Source organism: Macrotis lagotis, chromosome 4, assembly GCF_037893015.1.
Source record: "Macrotis lagotis isolate mMagLag1 chromosome 4, bilby.v1.9.chrom.fasta, whole genome shotgun sequence".
NCBI classification, from domain to species: domain Eukaryota; kingdom Metazoa; phylum Chordata; class Mammalia; order Peramelemorphia; family Peramelidae; genus Macrotis; species Macrotis lagotis.
The window spans coordinates 190434570-190451675 of record NC_133661.1 but is presented as its reverse complement, the minus strand read 5'-3'; the positions used below and the strand labels follow the sequence as shown (position 1 = coordinate 190451675).

Sequence of the window (17106 nt, the reverse complement as noted above, 5' to 3'; positions counted from 1 at the left end):
ATCCCCAGCTGTCACTTGCCATAGAATATATAGAATTATACTAAAATGGTATGATTACTAATTGAATTTCCATGAGGAAAAAGAGAAAGAAGGAAACCTGAAAGGCTCATAAATATTCAAAGAAAATAAAGGAAACGATTGGTCTAAAGACCAAGCTCTATCATAAACAGCATTATATTGAGAAGCTTCAGATGGAAAAAAAAAACTATGAAGTTGCTTGAAAAGAGAATTATCAAGTGAAAGAATGATGAAAAAACTTCCCAAGGAGCAATACCTACATATTGGCTGGACAAAGAAGAACAATCCCAAAACATAGTCCTTTCCAACATGATTAAACAAAAACAAATTGTAAGTGTCCTGGCAGGGAAAAATTGAAGTGGCAAAGTTTATTCATATAGGAAAGAGAAAGAAAATATTTTGAAAGAGAATAATTATTAAAGCCTGCTTTGTGGGGAATGGCTTTACTTAAAAACAATTAAAATATAAAAGATTTATTAGGCCAATGGATTTGAATTTTAAGGAGGCTCATCTTGAACTTAAAGTCATTTTTGTCTACTCACATTTGGTGTGAAGAAGAATTTTTCATTTCCACTTTGTGTGTTATTGCCAAAGGTACTATCATACAAGTAAATGTGAGTGTACTAAGTCTTGGGACATAAGGAGGCAATGTATTCTGGGGAAAATATGAGCAGTTTAACAACAATCCAGAAAATAATGGATGCACAAATGCTGTCTTAGTTGCTTGATTGACTGAAGTTCTGAATTCTTGACAATTATTAAAGATTTTACAATATATTCTGAAAATCATAATAGATCTGTTACAATGTTAAAGTCATAGAACATAAGTGAGGTCTGCCATTCTTAGGCAAATTCTATTTATTATGCTGCATATTGGCTTTTAAAAAGACTCAGTTCTTCATATTAGTTGTTTTGATTTGAGGTTAACTTGAAGTATTTAAACTAATTTTATCACTGATTGATTGAACAAAAGTTCTTGAGAATTTAGTGAAAAGAAAGGAGATGAGATGTTAAATTCTATACTTTTATGAGACCCCTTTTTCTCATTTTGGAATTGTAATAAAAAAAGTAGTTTGTAGTTATTCTGACTGCTAAATATATTGAAGTTTTCCCTCAGGAGATCAAGAAATCATTCATTATTTTTATCAATTTTGTCAAAATTCCTTTTGACAAATTCTGTCATTTTGATTACTTAAAGATTCAGGTAAAAAAAGACTAACAAAAGATATAGCATCAATTTAATGGATAAATAGGAAGAACAGGAGCTTAGTAAGCTAATACTAATTTTTTTCTTTCTTATATCGAGTTCTGACTTGTTATTGTTCATCCTTCATTTTCAAAGAGGATCAATGACATTAGGGTGATGTCTTGATTTGTATGTGAAATGGATTTAAGTGAAGTAGGGTTGCAAAAAAGTTGTCATTCTTGCTTTCAGTCATTGAAGTCCAATGGTAAGACAAAAGTCAATATGATTACTGATGGCTCAGGATGCAGTGGATGTTTGGTGTTTTCAATATCTCCCCAAACTCTAAAAGCCCCACAATGCTGCCTTCATGACTCAAATTATTCTTAACTATCCATTCCATCAGAGGGAGTCTTCAAATGCAGGGGTTAGTCACCTCCCTACCTCACCTATAGGTATGATGTCTGTTTGTTCCCATAATCTGATTTAGCCTGTCTGCCAAGAGACTGGCATGTGGTTGTGGGGCAAGCTACAGCTTCTTGGAGCCACAGGTGAGAGTTAGGTGGCAAATGGACACCAAAAGTAGATGAGCAGCTCTGAAAATGCCCACACTCTGAGATGTTAGTCTTCTCTGAATGCCCCATATATCCCAAGTATGAATTAGAAATTAATTGAAAGAATGAAAATCAAAAGTGAACAGTTAGTTTACCTGGCTTGCAAGCCATGCCACTAGTTATAATGGAAGGGAACAATATGTCAGCAAACTACTCAGATATATTCAAATTGATGGAAAAAAATCTCATAAGATAAAAGATAATGCCCCTATTGTTATTAATTCATTGCTCTGCCAGGAAATATGGAGTCCATAAAACTCAGAAATAACTGAGTTCTGAAAACTTAGTATATTATTAAAATTAAATGTTTTATAAAAGTTTGCATTTAGAATAAATTAATTCATGAATTATCTATACCTCTGTGGTACAGAAATGACCTTGAGTCTTGAAAACTACTCCTGAAGAGCAACTTCTAATAGGTTCTTCTATGCTGAAAAAATAGGTAGAGAGTCCCAAGGAGAGACTGTCTCCATTTGGAAGATCAACCAAACTAAGGGGAAGCTTATCAAAAGAAAGTGGCTAATATATTATTAGCTCAAGACAGTTCATTAAAGTCCTTCATTTCTTTTTTTTAATTTATTTTTTATTCTCATTTTGTACAAATTTTTAAAGTCCTTCATTTCTTCAGTGACAGCAGAAGGATAGTGCAAAGGGGAAGAAGAGTTCTATGAAACACATAGACCATCTATGAACCACTATTGGTACTTTAAACAGGATATTATCATTCACTGATAATACTGACATGCTAAACAGGTGATCCATGTCATATTAATCTTCACATTGTTTCTATTAATGAAACTGGTGAACAAAAGGGACCTGAAGATAGCAAATGGGTTGAATTTATTGTTCATTCGACAACAATACGGAAAATTTTAAGGGACATTTGGTCATTGGTAGAGCAGAACTTATAATGAATACCTGCAAAAGACTGAAGCAAAAAGCAGATTTTTACACCATCATTTGTGAAGATGAAGAGGCAGAAATTTTTTTTGATTTAAGTCCCTTCAAATTAATTAAATCAATATAGACATAAAAAAAGAAATGAGATGTGAAAGTTCAGGGAAAAGATGATGGAAGAAAGACAAGTTAGTACTTCTGGAACTCTCAGTCTACAGAGAGTTAGGGGGCTTGACAATGGGTCAATTCTTGACAATAGGGAATTCTTTACTAGCACAAGGAATAAAACTCTATTCTACTGCCTATCATAGTCGTAGTCCCAGGATGAAGAGAAGCACTAGGACACTCCCATGTATGGCAGAAGGGGTATAGGGTTCCTGGTTATAGTTCCAAGGTGGAAAAGAGTACTTGTGATCACTCACAAACCACAGCACATTCCAGGAAAGCAGTGATCACATCTCTCCTTGGATCAGATATATATCACTTTGGAAAGAACTGAAAACTTAGCATCCTGTTTCTCTTCTCCTTTCCCCAACTAACTCTGAAAATGTCAATGTGAAAAAAACCTAAAGCTTGGACAGTGGTCCTCCACCCTGGGAGCAGAGCCTATCTTTAATGTAAAGATTTTTTTTTTCCAATACCATCAACTTTGTTTCTGGGGTGGATCATATTCTTTATCATAAGTCCATCAGAGAAGTTACTTCTATATTTTTTCACAGTTACTGCTGTTGACTGTAATTTCCTCCACCCATTCCTCCTCACTACCATTTATTATATTTTCTCTCTCCTTTCACTCTGTCCCTCTTCAAATGTGTGTTGTGGGGCAGCCAAGTGATGCAGCAGATGGATCACTGGCCCTGGGACCAGGAGGACCCAAACATAAATCTCACCCCAGAGAGACCCCAAAACCACTGAGTCTCATGGTCCTGGACAGGCCACCCAATCCCACCACCTGCAAAAAGTAAAAAAGGAAATGTGTTATATCTGACCATCCCCTCCCATGATCCCCCTCCCCTCTTCTGTCCCCCTTTCCCCCATTCCCTTTCTCTTCTTTTTCCTCTAGATTTCTATTTCTTATTAAGTACATATGTTTTTTCCTTTCTGAATCATTTCTGATGAGAATGAAGGCTCCTTCATTCCCCCTCACCTTCTCCCCTTCCACACCATTGCAAATGTTATTTTTTTAAGAAAGATTTTATTTATTTATGAAGTTTACAATTTTTCCCCCTAATCTTCTGTCCCTGCCTCCCACCTATGTTTCCATGGTATTCATTGATCTAAGTTGAATGTGATGAGAGAGAAATCATATCCCTAAGGAAGAAACATAAGTATGATATATAGCAGAATTACATAATAAGATAACATTTTTTTTAAAAATTAGAAGTAATAGTCTTTGTTCAAACTCCACAATTCTTTCTCAGTATACAGATGGAATTCTCCATCACAGATGCCCCCCAAATTGTGCCTGATTGTTGCCCTGTTGGTACAAGGCAAGTCCATTAAGGTTGTTCATTATCCCCATGTAGCTGTTGGGGTATACAATATTATACTGGTTCTGCTCATCTCCCTCAGCATCAGCTCATGCAAATCTTTCCAGTCTTCCATAAATTCCCATCCCTTCTGGTTTCTAATAGAACAATAGTGTTTCCATCATATATATACATATATATATATATATATATATATATATATGTATATATATGTATATACCACAGTTTATTAAGTTGTTTCCCAGTTGATGGACATTCACTCAATTTCCAATTCTTTGCCACCACAAACAGAACCTACTATGAATATTTTTGTACAAGTGATATTTTTACCCTTTTTCAAATCTCTTCAGGGTATAGACCCAGTAGTGGTATTTCTAGGATCAAAGGGTATGCACATTTTTGTTGCTTTTTGGGCACAATTCCAAATTATTTTCCAGAGAGGTTGGATGAGTTCACAGTTCCACCAACAATGTATTAGTGTCTCAGATTTCCCACATCCCTTCCAGCATTGATTATTGTCCTTTCTAGTCAAGAGGTGTGAGGTGTTACCTCAAAGATGCTTTGATTTGTATTTCTCTAGTAAGTAGTGATTTAGAAAAATTTTTCATATGACTATGGATTGCTTTGATTTCCTCATCTGTAAATTGCCTTTGCATATCCTTTGACCACTTGTCAATTGGGGAATCGCTTGTCTTTTTTTTAAAAAAAATTGACTCAGTTCTCTGTATATTTTAGAAAGGAGTCCTTTATGAGAAGTACTAGTCATAAAATTATTTTCCAATTTATTACATTTCTTTTGATCTTGGTTACAGTGGTTTTGCCTGCAAAAGCTTTTCAATTTAATGTAATCAAAACCATCTAGTTTATTTTTAATGATTTTCTCCATTTCTTCCTTGGTCATAAACTGCTTCCCTTTCCATAGATATGACAGGTAAACTATTCCTTGATCTCCTAGTTTGCTTATAATATTGTTTTTTATGTCTGGATCCTGTTTCCATTTTGATCTTATCTTGGTATAGGGTGTGAGGTGTTTGTCTCATCCAAGTTTCTTCCATACTAACTTCCAATTTTCCCCAACAGTTTTTATCAAAGAGAGAGTTTTTATCCCAATAACTGGACTCTGGGTTTATCAAGCAGCAGATTACTATAATCGGTTCTTGCTATTGCATCTAGTCTATTCTGCTGATCCACCACTCTATTTCTTAGCCCATACCAGACAGTTTTGATGACTGATGTGTTATAATATAATTTTAGATTTGGTAGGGCTAAGCCACCTTCTTTTGCACTTTTTTTTTTCATTGAATCCCTGGAGATGATCCACTTTTTATTTCTGTCTCTCTTTTTTAGGTTTTTGCAAGGCAATGGGGTTAAGTGGCTTTCCCAAGGCCACACAGCTAGGTAATTATTAAGTGTCTGAGGTCAAATTTGAACTCAGATCCTCTTGACTCCAGGGTCAGTGCTCTATCTGCTGCGCCACCTAGCTGCCCTCCACTTTTTATTTCTCCATATGAATTTACTTAACAATTTTTTCTAACTCATTAAAGTAATATTTTGGAATTTTGATTGCTAAATGGCCTGCTAAACAGGCCATTTAATTTTGGTAGAATGGACATTTTTATTATATTTTCTTGGCCTATCCATGAGCAGTTGATATTTGCTCAGTTATTTAAGTCTGATTTTATTTGTGTGAGAAGTGTTTTGTAATTGTTTTCAAAAAATTTCTGAGTCTGCCTTGGCAAATAGACTCCCAGGTATTTTATATTGTCTGAGGTTACTTTGAATGAGGTTACTTCCTGCTGTATCTTGCTAGGTGTGTGTATATATATATATATATATATATATATATATATATATATATATATATGAATTGAGGATTTATGAGGGTTTATTTTATATCCTGCAACTTTGATAAAGTTGCTAATTATTTCTAGAAGTTTTTTGGGATTCTCTAGGTATACCGTCATGTCTTCTGCAAAGAGTGAGAGTTTTGTTTCTTCCTTCCCTAATTTAATTCCTTCAATTTCTTTTTATTCTCTTATTGCTGAAACTAACATTTCTAATACAATATTGAATAGTAGTGGTGTTAGTGGGCATCCTTGTTTCATCCATCATCTTATTGGGAATGCCTCTAACCTATCCCCATTGCATATAATGCTTGTTGATGGTTTCAGATAGATGCTGCCTATTATTCTAAGGAATAATCTATTTATTCCTATGCTCTCTCTAGTGTGTTTTTTTTGGCAAGGCAATGGGGTTAAGTGACTTGCCTGAGGCCACACAGCTAGATTTTTAGTAGGAACAGGTGCTGTATTTTGTCAAAAGCTTTTTCAGCATCTATTGATATAATCATATGATTTCTGATAGGTTTGTTATTGATATAATTAATTATACTGAAAGTTTTCCTAATATTGAACCAACCCTGAATTCCTGGAATAAACCTTACTTGGTCATAATGTCTTATCCTAGTGATAACTTGTAATCGTTTTGCTAAGATTTTATTTAAGATTTTTGCATCTATATTCAGAGAGATAGTTCTATAATTTTCTTTCTCTGTTTTAACTCTTCCTGGTTTAGGTATCAGCACCATATTGGTGTCATAGAAAGACTTAGGCAGAATTTGGTCTTCACCTATTTTTCCAAAGAGTTTATATAGAATTGGGACCATTTGTTTCTGAAATGTTTGATAGAATTCACTTGTGAATCTATCTGGCCCTGGAGATTTTTTCTTGGGGAGTTCAATAATGGCTTATTGAATTACTTTTTTCTGAGATACGGTTATTTAGGTATTTAATTTCCTCTTCATTTAACCTAGGCACCTTATATTTTTGTAAAAATTCATCCATTTCACTTAGATTATCAAATTTATTGGCATATAGTTGGGCAAAATAATTTCAAATTATTACTTTAATTTCCTCCTTTATTGGTGGTCAGTTCACCTTTTTTTATTTATGATACTAGCAATTTGGTTTTCTTCTTTCTCTTTTAAAATCAAAGTGACTAGAGGTTTATCAATTTTATTTATTTTTTTTGTAAAACCAGTTCTTGGTTTTATTTATTAGTTCAATGGTTTTTTTTTGCTTTTGCTTTTATTAATTTCTCCTCTACTTTTTAGAATTTCTAATTTAATATTTAACTGGGGGGGGTTTAATTTGTTCTTTCTCTAATTTTTTTAGTTGCATATTTAGTTTACTGATTTCCTCTTTCTCTAATTTATTCATATAAGCATTTAAAGGTATAATATATATTGGGTGGCTAGGTGTTGCAGTGGATAGAGCACCGGCCCTGGAATCAGGAGTATCTGAGTTCAAATCTGGCCTCAGACACTTAATTACTTAGCTGTGTGGCCTTGGGTAAGCCACTTAACCCCATTGCCTTGCAAAAAAAAACCCTAAAAAGGATATAATATATACCCTGACAGATGCCTTGAGTGTATCCCATAGGTTTTGGTATGTTGTTTCATTATTGTCATATGGATAAAATAATTAATTCTTTCTATAATTTGTTGTTTAATCCACTCATTCTTTAAAATTGAGGTTATTTAATTTCCAATTAGTTTTGGGTCTGTTTCTCCCTGACCCAATACTGCATGTGATTTTTATTGCATTATGATCTGAGAAAGATGTATTCATGATTTCTGCCTTTCTGCAATTGATTATTAGGTTTTCATGCCCTGGTACATGGTCAGTTTTTGTGTAAATGCCATGTACTGCATAAAAGAAAGTATATTCATTTCTATCCTCATTTAATTTCCTCCATAAGTCTATTGTGTCTAGGTTTTCTAACAATCCATTTACCTCCTTAATTTCCTTCTTGTATATTTTATTGTTAGATTTATCTAAATTTGAGAGCAGGAGGTTGAGGTCTCCCATTAGTAGAGTTTTGTTGTCTATGTCTTCCTGTAACTCCATCAACTTCTCCTCTAAGAATTTGGATGCTAAGCCATTGGGTGCATACATATTTAGTATTGAAATTATTTTATTGTCTATGGTACTTTTTAGGAAGATATAGTTTCCTTCCTTATCTCTTTTAATGCTATTTATTTTTGAAGATGCTTTGTTTGAGATAAGGATTGCTACCCCTTTTACCTTTACTTTATATGTATCTCTCTGCTTCAAATGAGTTTCTTGTAAGCAGCATATTGTAGGATTCTGTTTTTTAATCCACTGTGCTATTCATTTACGTTTAAGGGAGAGTTCATCCATTCACATTCAAAGTTACAATTACTAAGTCTTTATTGCTCTCCATGTTATCTTCCCTCTGTTTGTATTTTTCCCCTTTTCCCCTTTATCCATATTCCCCTGTAGTTTGTTTCTGAATACCACCATCTTCAGTGTGTTTGCCCTCCTATTTCCAACCCCCTCCCCTTTTTTCCTCCCCTTTCCTTTTGTCCCTTCTTCCTTCCTTTCCTTCTGTTGGTACCCCCTTTCCTCCCCCCACCCCTTTTCCCCTTTTACCACTTTAAAGGTAAAATAAGTTTCTCAACTTATGTTAAGAACGTACATATGTTAATTTTTTTTGGAACAATGAAAAAATAAGAAAAATTTTATTTCAAACAGGTTTTTGTTAAATGTACTACAGTGAAGATGTCTTGACTGTTGTAAACATATCTTAATTTCAAACCTGCACTGATGTGTAAATTAGACATGTGGAATGAGAATGATTAATTTCTGTTAAAATGTGGAACAAACCCACCATTATGCCAATTTTTACACCTATTGCAGTCACTGACTAGTATTTTAATACCAGAGGTTAAATTTTCATCACAAGAAATGAGAAAACCATCCAGCATTCACTAAATGTACCAAGCTGTGAAATTAATTCCCCATTATTGCTCTGAAAATACCAGCTATTAACAGTAGAGCTATGTCCATGACTGCTGCACCATTCAGCATGGTAGCCATCAAAATATCGTGTCCAGGACAATCCACAAAAGAGACATGTCTGACTAATTTGAAATTTCCTTTAGTTCCTGGAATATCTGTAGGAAATTCATCTGGTGTGCTACTTCCACAAGATCTGTAACATTCTGGCTGAGAACAACTTGGGTCATCAAGTCTGTAAATCTTAGCATTGGCATAACCCAACTTAATGGTAATATTTCTTTCCAGTTCATTTTTGAATTGGACAGTATGAACTCCAGAAATAGCTTTTATTACTGTTGACTTTCCATGTGCTACATGGCCAATTGTACCTATATTGATTGTGGCTTGTCTGCTGATAACTTCATATGAAAGTGGAGTCAACTTGGTAACATCCAAGGTGGTCAGATCCTGGCAAGACAGATGAGGCTGCCCCAGAGTCACTCCTGGCTTGTCGCCCGCCATCTTGCCTGGAAAGGAAGTAGGCTGCCCTTGGGCCCTATGTTAATTTTAAGCTAATCTGATGAGAGTAAGATTCAGGTGGTTCTCACTTCTCCCTTCTTCCTCTCTATTATAATAAGTCCTTTGTACCTCTTAATGTTATGAAATTTAGTCCATTCAGTCTCTAACCCTCCCATCTCTTTATTGTCCTCCTTTTTAAGGAGGTATTGTTTTTAAATCATTCTATCTGAGTCACAGAAAGGTTATGAGTGTCCACCATTTCTGGCTAAGTATATTCTCTCAAATAGAATTACAATTATTGAAAGTTGTTAGTGTCTTCCTCCCAGGTAAGGAAAAAGTCAGTTTCATCATATTGGATAACAGTTTCTTGAATAAATCATGAGTGTCCATCTCTTCTGGCTAATTAAATTCCCTTCTAATGGAGTTACAATTCTCTGGAGTTATTAAAGTCACTCTCCCAGGTTGGGATATAGACAGTTTCATCTTATTAGATAACAGTTTTTTCTTTTTTATTCTTTTTTAATCTCCTCCTCCTTTTTTTTAAACCTTTTTCATGTGTCTCTTGAGTCTCTTGTTTGAAGTCCAAATATTCTATTACTCTCTGGTCTTTTTATCAGAAAAGTTGGAAGTCTCCTATTTCATTAAATGTCCATCTTTTCCCCAGAAGAGAAGGCTCAGTTTTTGCTGAATAATGATACTTGGCTGCATTCCAAGCTCCCTTGCTTTTTGGAATATTGCATTCCAGGTCCATCGATCCCTTAATGTTGATGCTGCCAGGTCCTGTGTGATCCTTATTTTGGCTCCTTGGTATCTAAATTGTTTCTTTCTGGCTGCTTGCAGGATTTTCTCTTTTATCTGATAGTTCTGGAATTTGGTCACAATCTTCCTTGGTGTTTTCATTTTAGGATCCCTTTCCAGAGGGGATTGATGTATTCTTTCAATAGCCATTTTGCCCTCATGATATCAGGACAGTTTTCCTGTAATATTGAGTCCAGGATTTTTTTCTTTTCAATCTTTTCAGAAATACCAATAATTCTTAGGTTATCTTTCCTTGATTTATTCTCAAGGTCAGTGGATTTTGCTGATGAGGTATTTTACATTTTCTTCTATTTTTCATTTTTTTGGTTTTGTTTTACAGATTCTTGTTGTCTCATGAAGTCATTAGTTTCCAGACTTCAGTCTTTTTTTTTCCAAAGAATTTTCTTAATTTACCTTTTATAACTCCTTTTTCAGTTGGTCAAATCTATTTTTATAAGGGTTTTCCATTTGATCAATTGAGGTTTTGAGAGAATTATTTTCTATTTGCATTTGTCCAATTTACAAGGATTTGTTTTCTTGTTGTAAGGTGTTAATCTTCTCTTGGGTTTCTTTTCCCAAATTTTCCAATTGATTTTTTTTGTTGTTGTTTTTTTGTCCAATTGATTTTTAATTTCCTCCCTGATTTCTTCAAGGAAGTCTTTCTATGCTAGAGACCAAATCATAATTCTCTTTAGAGGATATCCATCTCTCTGAGTTAGGGTCTTTTTCTTCTAGGAATTTTTCTGTGGAACCCTCTTTGTGCTGTCCTTTTTTCATTTTCCTAAGATCTTTTGTTGGGGGAAGAGCTGGTTCACAGTGGTTTGACGTTGAAATCCCTAGAGGCTTTATTCACTGGGTTTAGGAACTCCAAAGTGGACCTGCCAGTAGGGAGGTGCTAGAGGCTTTGCTCACTGAGTGTAATGTCTCCAGTTGGCCAATAAGGGGTGTTAGAGGCCTTGCTCACTGTATGTAATATCTCCAGCTGGTCAGTAGGGGGTGCTAGAGGCTGGAACTCGCCCTTCAGCCCTTCTGGTAAGCCCTAGACTGTCAGTCTCATTGCCATGCCTCTACTCTCTGGTTTTTTCTCAGAGCAAAGTGGTTTCTACAGCACTTAGGTTAGTTCAGTTCTCACACCACTTCCCCTGGATGTCTGTAGTCTGCACCCAGCACACCCATGATTCCCAAAGACAGGTCTTGAGGTAGGTGTTCTCCTAGCTTCTCTTTCTGTGTTTTGTCGATTGGATTTCTATTAAGAGGTTTGTTTCATGTTATATATGAGGGAAGAACAGGAGACCTTAAAACTGGTCCTGGCTTCTGTCCTCCATCTTGGCTGGAAGTTTTGAAATGTTATTTCTTGACTCTTTTACATGAAATCTTTTAGTCCTATCCTCTCTCTCCTTTCTCTTTCTCTCAGTACGTTTCCTTTTCACCAGTTGATTCCATTTTTGCAATATATTATACCCTCAGATTCAGCGCCCTCCTGTGCCTTGTCTATATAAGCTTCTTCTAACTGCTCTATTAAATGAGAAGGTTCAAATGATTATTATCAGCATCATCTTCCCATGCAGGAATACACATAGTTCAATATCATTAAGTCCTTCATAATTTACCCTTTTCATCCACCCTCTCTATGCTTCACCTGAGTCTTGTACTTGAAGCTCAAACTTTCTGTTCAGCTCTGGTCATTTTAACAGGAACATTTGAAATTCCCTTGTTTCATTGAAATTCCATCTTTTCCCCTGGAAGAGGATGTTCAGTTTTGCTGGGTAGTTGATTCTTGGTTGCATTCCAAGCTCTTTTGCCTTCCAGAATATTATATTCCAAGTACTACAAGCCCTTAACGTGGATTCTGCTAAGTCCTGTGGAATCCTGACTGTAGCTCCACAATATTTAAATTGTTTCCTTCTGGCTGCTTGCCATATTTTCTCATTCATTTGAAACTTGGCTGTAATATTCCTGGTTTTTTTTGGATCTCTTTCAGGAGGAGACATCAATTTCTTTTTTTTTTTAGGTTTTTTTTTTTTGCAAGCCAAATGGGGTTAAGTGGCTTGCCCAAGGCCGCACAGCTAGATAATTATTAAGTGTCTGAGACCAGATTTGAACCCAGGTACTCCTGACTCTAAGGCCAATGCTTTATCCACTATGCCACCTAGCTGCAACCCCCAGGTCAGTTTTTTAAAATGAGATATTTCACATTTTCTTCTAGTTTTTAATTCTTTTAATATTATTTTATTGTGTATTGATTCCTCACAAAGTCATTGGCTTTCTTTAACTCCATTCTACATTTGAAGGATTTGTTTTCTTCAGAGAACTTTCTTAACTCCATTTCCTCTGGCCAATTCTTCTTTTTAAGGTATTCTCCTTATTAACTTTTTGAACTACTCTTTTCATTTGACCCAAACTAGTTTTTATCATGTTGTCTTCTTCAGTTTTTTTTTTTTTTTTGGATTTTCTTCACCAAGCTGCTGACTTGGTTTTAACGTTTTTCCTGCTTCTCTCTCATTTCTCTTCCCATTTTTTCCTATACCTCTCTTACTTGATTTTCAAAATCTTTTTTGAGCTCTGCCCCAGTTTGAACTCAACTCCTATTTTTCTTGGCTGCTTTGGATACGTGGATGCTCTTATCTTCTGAGTGTGTGCTTTGATCTTTCATGGGACCAAAGTAATTGTCTATAGTCAGTTTCCTTTTTTTCTGTTTACTCATTTCCCCAGCCTGTGTACCTGGTTTGAGGTGCTTCCTGAGCTTTTGAGTATTATTGGGATACCTCCTGCAAGGACCTCAGTTCTTTCTAGATCTTAAGAGAAGCTCTGACTGCTTTCCTGGTCTGTATTTTGTTTGTGTATGACCACAAATCCTCCCTTCTGCCCTGGGGCTGTGAGGAGGGTCCCTGCTCTATGGCAATGGGGAGCCCAGAATGCAACCAGGATCTGAAAGTGGGCAAAGCACCAAGGTCTTGTCCTAGGCACAGAGTAGAACCCTCCATAGTCTCCCTTCATCCCCTTACCTTCCTTGGCCTGAGCATTCTTGAAGTAGCTGTCAGGCAGCTCCCTGCTGAGGGGCTCCATGGGCCTGTTTCTGTCTCCTGGGATCTTTAGTGCAAAGTTAAAGATCAATAAATAGAATGGAAAAAATGAAAAATAAAACAATAAAAAGAACCTGACTTTAGTAAGTTACTATGGTGACAAGAGAGAAACAAACTTAGAAAAAGAAAATCAAAATAGCACCTATAAGTCTAAAAGAAAATGTGAATTGATTTCAGAACTTTTGGAAGAGCTCAAAAAAAGTATTTTAAAAATCAAATAAAGGGGGCAGCTAGGTGGCACAGTGGATAGAGCACCGGTCCTGGAGTCAGGAGTACCTGAGTTCAAATCTGGCCTCAGACACTTAATAATTACCTAGCTGTGTGGCCTTGGGCAAGCCACTTAACCCCATTGCCTTGAAAAAACTAAAAAAAAAAAAAAAAGAAAAAAATCAAATAAAAGAGACAAAGGAAAAATAGGGAAAAGAAATGAGAGTGATGCAAGAAAATCATGAAAAAAGAGTCAACAACTTTGCAAAAAAAAAAAGCAGAAATATAGTGAAAAAAATAAAACCTTAAAAAGCAGAAAAGACCAAATGGTAAAGAAGGTACAAAAAAATCCACTGACAAGAATTCCTTAAAAAGTAGAAATGTCCAAATGGAAAAAGAGGAATAAAAACTTACTGGCAAAAATAATTACTTAATAATTAGAATTGGGCAAGTGTATGCTAATGACTCTATAAGGAACAATAAAATATCAACAAATAGAAAAAATGTGAATAAAACAACTTATATGGAAAATTTAAGACTTACCGAACTACCTGAAAGCCATGTTTTAAAAAAAAAGCCCTATATGCCATATTCAAGAAATTATAAAGGACAACCTCCCTGATATTCTAGAAGAAGAAATTTAAAAAAAAAATCTACTGATCATTTCCTAAAAGAGATCCCAAATTGAAAATTTCCAGGAATATTATAGTTAGATTTCAGAACTCCCAGGTCAAGGAGATGATACTACAAACAGGCCCAAAAAATAATTCAAAGATCGTGGAGCCACAGTCAGAATAGCATAAGGTATAGTAGCTTTTACATTAATGGATTATAGGATTTGGAATATGATATTCTGGAGGCCAAAAGAGGTAATATTATAACCCAGAATTCCCTGCCCAGTATAACTGAGTATAATCTTCAGGGGACAAAAGGAATTTTCAGTGAAACAGAGAATCTTCAAGCACTCTTGATGAAAACTCTAGAACTGAATTGAAAATTTGAATTTTAAATACAATGTTTGAGAAGCATAAAAAAGGTAAAGAGGAAAGAGAAATCATAAAAATTCCATAAGGTTAACATTGTTTTCATTACTTTTTGGGAAGGTAATAATTGCAATTCCTAAGAACTTTATCATTTTTAGGGTAGTTAGATGGAATGCATAAAAGGACACAGATACAAGGTAACTATGATAGGACTATCTAAAAAAATAAAATTAAGGAGTGAGAGTGATACATTGGGAGAAAGGGGAAGGGAGAAGTAGAATGGGGGTAAATTATCTCATGTAAAAGATGTACACAAGAGTTTTTACAAAGGAAGGGGAGCATGTGCTGCACTTGAACCTTATTCTCATCAGAATTGACTTAAAGAAGGAATAAAATACATATTCAGTTGGTTATAGAAATCTATCTTGTGCTATAGGGAAGTAGGATGAAGGGAAATTCACAGGAATTATAATTTTGAAAGAAAATTTAACAGAAAATTTCTCTGATAATGGCCTCATTTCTTAATAAATAGAGAAGTGAGTCAAATTCATAAGAATAGTTCATTCTCCAGTCAAGAAATGATCAAAGGTTATGCACAGACAATTCTCACAGATATCAAAGTTATATATAGTCACATGAAGGAATTCTCTAAATCATTATTGATTAGGGAAATGCAAATTAAAACAACTCTAGGGTGGCATCTCATATCTATCAGATGGGCTGATATTTCTATAAAGTAAATGATAATAATTGGTGGGAATGTGGGAAAATTGGGATACTAAAATACTGTTGGTGTTATGAACTGATATACCTTTTCTGAAGAGCAAATTGGAAGTATGCCCAAAGGGCAACAAAATTGTGCATAATCTTTGACCAGTATTACCACTAGGAGGTCTATATATCAAAGAAAAAAAGAAAGAAAAGGACATATACATACAAAAAATATTTACAGCAGCCCTTTTTGGGGTGGCAAAGAGTTAAAAATTGAGATGTCAATCAATTGAGGAATGACTAAACAAGTTATGAAAAATAATTTTATTGGAATACTATTGTAAAATAATGAGAAGGATGATTTTAGAAAAACCTGGAAAATTTTATTGGAACTGCTATAAATTGAAGTGAGAATATAGTCACAACAATATTGTCAATTGTGAATGACTTAGTTATTCTCAGTAATACAGTAATACAAGACAATTTCAAAAGACTTATGATGAAAAACTATCTGCTTCCAGAGAAAGAACTGATTGAGTTTGAATGAAGATTAAAGCATGCTTTATAAAAAATTTTACTTTTCTTTTTTTTTGGAGGGGTCTATTTTCTTTCATAACATGACTAAAATGGAAATACATTTTACATGACTACACATGTGTAACCTATATAAAATTATTTGCTTTCTCAATGGAGAAGGGAGAAAGAGAGGAGAATTGGGAACTAAATTTTTTTTTAAAAAAATAAAATTTATTTTTACAAGTAATTGGAAATTCATTTAAAATAAAAATTAAGCAATAAGACTTGTGTGTCCCAGGAGAATTCTTACTGAAAATTAAAAGTTTCTGTGAATCTATGTAGACATTATAGAAATGTACATTTATTTCATATATAGTTTCTATTCTCAACATGCTTGAGACTAGTATTCACAGTCTTATGTTTATGTTTGTTAGAAATTACATTTTTATATATCTAATAGAAATAAAATAGTGGAAGCTGGTCATGTAAATTGAAAAAAAACTTGATCATTTACAGCTTCTGAGTCGCAGTTATATACTCTATTGAGACCTTGAATAAATAACTTAACTTATGGAACGTTCAAAATTACATTCAAATTAAAGGAAGATTTTTAGGTCAGCGTCTACTAAAAATTATAACTTACAGGTTATAAACTATTTTACTTTTTGGCAGACCAAACCAGAGGACATATTAATTCAAAGCAAAGGAAGTCATCATTCTTCTAGACACAGTATCATAGAAGGCATCTTCTTTTCTCATTCATAGTGCATATGATGAATTTTCTTCAATTCCACTTTCTTCCTGTTTCTTGCATCCTTTCCTTGTCTTTCGCTGTGCCTTCAACAACCACCTTAGACCAGATGGTCATCATCTTTTTTCTTGAGTATTGTAATAGCTTCCTATTTGGGCTTCCCAAATACATTTTTTTTCTTCTCCATGTCATCTTTCCTTATCTGCCTAAATGATTTCCCTAAAAGGTAGGTCTGACCATGCCAATTCCCTAATCAATGAGCTTCCATGACTTCTCTTTGCCTTTAGGAGAAATGACAAACTTTTCTTTTTTTGACCTTTGATGTCTTTCACTTTCTGGATCCAGAAGTTTTCCCCAGACTTATTACACATCACTGCCTTTCACTTACCCTGTAATTCTTCCAAACTTGCTATTCCCTGGACATATTATGATATCTCCCATATTTGGTCTTTTTTCAGACTGTTTTCCATGTCAAGAATGCTTTTCCTTCTCACATAAACCTCTTGTGTAACCTTGGACAAACATTTAACCCTG

The 17106-nt window shown here is 34.7% G+C and overlaps 1 pseudogene; it reads left to right on the top strand.

Annotated features, from left to right (window-relative positions):
• The first annotated feature begins 71 nt into the window (after positions 1-71).
• Positions 72-746, top strand: LOC141522839 (ribosome biogenesis protein NSA2 homolog pseudogene; annotated as a pseudogene).
• Positions 747-17106: the final 16360 nt, after the last annotated feature.